Source organism: Pseudophryne corroboree, chromosome 2, assembly GCF_028390025.1.
Source record: "Pseudophryne corroboree isolate aPseCor3 chromosome 2, aPseCor3.hap2, whole genome shotgun sequence".
Taxonomy (NCBI): Eukaryota; Metazoa; Chordata; class Amphibia; order Anura; family Myobatrachidae; genus Pseudophryne; species Pseudophryne corroboree.
Window position 1 is genome coordinate 885,934,769 of NC_086445.1, and position 5,000 is coordinate 885,939,768.

Sequence of the window (5,000 nt, forward strand, 5' to 3'; positions counted from 1 at the left end):
CGCCCCCTGGTTGGCTGAATCCGGTACTGCGATTTGTGGAAGTCTCGCCGATGAGTGGAGACTGGCACCCCTCGGGCCGGGACAGGCTTCCAGGAGCCTGGGGAAAATCGGAGTATGTGACGCAAAAGTATCGCGCGCGCCACCCGATATGCTACTCTAATAAGAACCCAGTCCCCGGATATACAATAAGAAGCACGTGGCGGGGCCTGGCCCCTTGATTCCCCTAACCCTGTATTCACGGTGGGCGTGGTTAGACAGAATGCGCAGGCTTGGTACGGTGTGTGCGCCACAAACCCCGGAAGTCCTGGGTCTGCCGGTCCCCTCGAGGCAATGGACGGAACCGACGACAGTGACGAAGACTATCTCCCCGACTCGTCAGAGTTGAGCAGCTCGGATGATAGTGGAGGGGATGAGACGTCTTTTCACGACAGGCAGGTTCTGGAAGTGTCCGGGGCTTGCTCCGCGGAGGCCGACCCAAGTCTCCATCCGGCCCGCGCAGTGTCGGTCCAGGTACTTACCCGAAAAGCAGATGGTTCGATTGCATGTAACAAGAAAAATTTCTGCCTGTGGTGCGAGAGGCCATTCTCAAAAATTGCGAGACATGTGCAAACTGTCCACCACAATGAGCATGAGGTAGCAAGGGCACTCAGCTTTCCGAAGCGCTCCAGGGAAAAGACAGTGCAGCTAGACCTGATTCGCACCTCGGGAAAACTTTGCCCATAATGTCGGGGTTCTCCGTGAGGGCAAGGGGAGTCCTCCTACCGTGCAAGCAGCCGGAAGAAGCAACGGCTCCCCAAGATTTCATGCACTGTGTAAAATGTAAAGGGCTCTTCTCCAGGAAGCACCTGTGGCGCCATGTAAAGAGGTGCCCGCTCCGCAAAAGAGACAGCCCAAAACCTGGAAGAACCAGGGTGCAGGGTCTCTTCACTTACGCCACACCTGTCCCGAATGATGTTGGCACCGGCCTCTGGAAGTTGCTGAGCGAAATGAATTACGATGATGTGGTACCGGTAATCAAAGGGGACCGCTGTATTATGCAGTTCGGTCAGCACCTCTACAACCGTCTGGGGTCTGATGTCAGCAAGCATGATTACATCCGTCAGAAGCTCAGAGAGGTGGGTCGGCTTCTGCTGAAGGCGAAGAATGTCACACCGTTGCGGTGTATGGAAGATTTCATTTGCCCTCCGAATTTCCTGCAAGTGGTGCATGCTGTGAGGAGCCTGGCCGGTTACGATGACCGCACCAATACATATAAAATACCCTTGTTGGCTCTGAAGTTGGGACACAGCTTGCAGAAGATTTCTGCTATGGTGGAGGGTCAGGCACTGATGGAGGGCAGTGCCCTGACAGAGGAGCGTGCCCGAAACTTTCGGAAAATTTATGAGGCGAGGTGGAGCAAGCTCATCTCCACTGCTGCCCTGAAGACACTTCGAGAGATAAAATGGAATGCACCGCTGCTTCTGCCCTTCACTGATGATGTTAAGTGCTTGAACCTGTACCTCCTTGACCGTCAGCGAGAGTACATTGATGAGTTGTCCGCCCACCCTTCCAAAAAGCAGTGGTCCATGTTGGCCAAAGTTACCCTCACGTAGCTGATTCTCTTCAACAGCAGGAGAGAAGGTGAGGTTTCCAAGATGCGGCTCTCCTCCTTCCATTTACGGCACACAGCCGATTTGCAGGGTGATGTGGCCCAGGCCCTGTCAGAGCTGGAGAAGGCACTCTGACGTCACTTCTCCCGTATTGAGATTCCTGGGAAAAGAGGCAGGAAAGTTCCCGTCCTGTTATCCCCAAGCATGAAGAAAGCGATGGAGCTCCTCACAGAGAAGCGGACAGAATGTGGTGTGACCCCACACAATATCTACATGTTTGCTAGGCCAACAGCCATGTCCCATTATAGAGGATCCGACTGCATACGTCTCTACGCCCGGGAGTGTGGGGCCAAGCACCCCAAAGCATTATCTTCCACCCGCCTACGGAAGCATGTGGCTACACTTTCCAGGGTCCTCAATCTGAGCGATACAGAGATGGATCAGCTTGCTGATTTCCTTGGACATGATATCCGGGTGCATCGGCATTATTACCGCCTCCCGAAGGGTACCCTTCAACTGGCCAAGTTGAGCAAGCTCTTTCTGGCTCTTGAGCAAGGGAGAATGGCTGAATTCAGGGGCCACAGTCTGGAAGAGATCTCCATTGATCCAAACGGTAGGTATCACTTGGCAGTGTGGCTCCAGGGACTGACTGTCTAAGTGGGCTGGTGTGATCGGTTTCCCTGTCCTTCTCTATCCACAGAGCTGATCCAGGTGGTGAGCGATGACTCTGGGGATGAGCCAGAGAGTCAAGATACCGAGGTTCCCAGGGGGCACATGGGAAAAGAAGCCGGCAGCATGGTGTTCGCGGTGGATGGAGGTGCAGCTAAAGGTGGGTGTGCCTGTCCATTCCATTTGAGATGCGTCCATGACTGGTGGTGGCGTTGCGCGGTGACTGACCTTTCCTCTCCTGCACAGGTGATGGAAGGGGTGCCAAGCGCAATCCGTGGACCCCAGCAGAAGTGAAAGCTGTTGAACGTCACATGATTCGGTTCATTCGCTCATTCAAGGTGCCGGGCAAGAATGACTGTGATGCGTGCCTAAGGGCAGAACGACAAACGCTGAAAGCTCGGAAACTGGCTCTCGGTTAAGTTCTACATTAAGAACCGAATTACTGCTGAAATGAGAAAGACCCTTGCCTGAATAAAATGTATCTGCTGCTGAATACATGTTTCCTCTATCTCTGGTTAACCCTGAAAATAAATCAGTTGTGTGGGTGTCCTCACGAGGCAGGTATTCCTGAATAGGTCCCCATGAGGTCCAGGGTCCTTCTGGTATTTGATACTGATTTATCGGTCAATTTGGTATGGCGTAATGTGAATGTGATTCCCTCGGTGCGTGCAGACCCCCTGGTCATGCTGCTCGGGTGCAAGGAAAAAGGTGTCCCCATGAGGAAGGTTCCTGACATATGTCCCGATGAGGATAGAAAAACAAGTGTGTGTGTGTGTGTGTGTGTGTGTGTGTGTGTGTGTGTGTGTGTGTGTGTGTGTGTTTTCTGTGGGGGGGGCAATGTGTTTTATTTTTTCTTGTGAAATGTTTTTATCTGTGCTTGCATCTGAGCTGCACCACGCATGCATGCACCGCAATGGTGTTCATACAGAGTTGCAGTAGAAAGTCAGACACATGCACCAAGAAGTCTATTAAAAAATATGTTAGGCATTCCTGTGTTGTTGTTACAGGGGGTGTCTAACTAGATGCAGATATAATGTAGTATGGGCATGTTGCTGAAGGTGGTTACATATAGAAACGCTGAATCACTCACATTGGAGGCCATATTCAGATGGATGATTTGCACCTGCATAGGGCTGGTGAAAGTTACAATGGTGCGTCTGATGGCTGCGTCTAAAGATGCACCAAGCATGATCGCAGCATCTGAAGACACTGAAATTGAGCATCTCTGACCTTGCATAGGATGTACACCAGGGAAGGGTATTGTAGCAGCATTAACATAAAGTCACAGACGCAACTGGAGCAAAAGATCCCAGGAAGTCCGTAACTACGCCCAACTCATGCTCAGACCCAATGAGGAGGAATCCTGCCCCCTCAACAGACTCCACCCCCACAACAGACCCGCACCCATTAGGACTGCTTCCATAAACTTTCCAGGCTTTCAATCCCAATCCACCCCTGTGAATCACTACAATTTTAAAGTGATGTATGTTTATTAAAACATAATAGTAGCATCCATGATTTTTGATAACAATAGTGTTCATTGATAGTCATACAATGTTATGACAGTTATGAGTGTTTGTCATTTTTATGCTGACATCACGTGTGACATAATTTTTAAGGATTACTTACAAGTGTTCTCAAAAGTGAAATATGAGACCATTTCACAACTAAAAAAATAATAAAAAAACGATTGTTTGTATTCAAATTTCAATTATTTTCAATTTACAGTCCAGAAGTAGTCTTCCACCACCTCTGTCTCTGCAGAGCCGTAGATTGAGGAGGGAGATGTTGCTGGTAACTTAAATGACAATGTGTGTTTGGTGATGTTGCAAAAAACAAAAAACAAAGTTGTAATAATTGTGATTCCCTTGTTTTTAGGGCCTTCAGCACACATCCCTCCACCCCAGCACTGCATCTCCACCATCTTATCCAAGCCACGAAGCAGTATCATGGTATCCCCAGACCAACAGTCACCTCACCTTGTTCTGCACATCTTGTTGGTGAGTATCTTTCCTATAAAGGAATGATAAGTAAAAAAAACCACACACCCTTATACATAATGCAAACAATGTACGGGATGTATTTACAGGTTGAGTATCCCATATCCAAATATTCCGAAATACGGAATATTCCGAAATACAGACTTTTTTGAGTGTGAGTGAGATAGTGAAACCTTTGTTTTTTGATGGCTCAATGTACACAAACTTTGTTTAATACACAAAGTTATTAAAAATATTGTATTAAATGACCTTCAGGCTGTGTGTATAAGGTGTATATGAAACATAAATTAATTGTGTGAATATACACACACTTTGTTTAATGTACAAACTTATAAAAAATATTGGCTAAAATGACCTTCAGGCTGTGTGTATAAGGTGTATATGAAACATAAATACATTCTGTGCTTAGATTTAGGTCCCATTAACATGATATCTCATTATGGTGTGCAATTATTCCAAAATACGGAAAAATCCGATATCCAAAATACCTCTGGTCCCAAGCATTTTGGATAAGGGATGCTCAACCTGTATTAAGATGTTGCATATTTAAAGTCTGAATGTTGGCTATAGCAAACAATCAGATGTTAGCTATGATGTATAGAAGGTATGAAATAAATGTTGGTTATAATCAGAATGTTTGCTATGGAGAACATTTCCTCTGCTAAAAACCCACAACATACTAAAGAATCCCCTAGCCTACATTTAAAAACACATTTCTCTGCCCATACTTTGGGATACATTT

The 5,000-nt window shown here is 47.4% G+C and overlaps 1 long non-coding RNA gene across 1 annotated transcript in view; it reads left to right on the forward strand.

Moving 5' to 3' along the window:
- Positions 1 to 5,000, forward strand: part of LOC134986470 (uncharacterized) — a 49,644-nt gene that overhangs the window by 42,736 nt on the left and 1,908 nt on the right. The window contains exon 2 of the long non-coding RNA XR_010192346.1: positions 4,137 to 4,258. This is a non-coding gene — a long non-coding RNA (uncharacterized LOC134986470). The remainder of the gene's footprint in view (positions 1 to 4,136; positions 4,259 to 5,000) is intronic.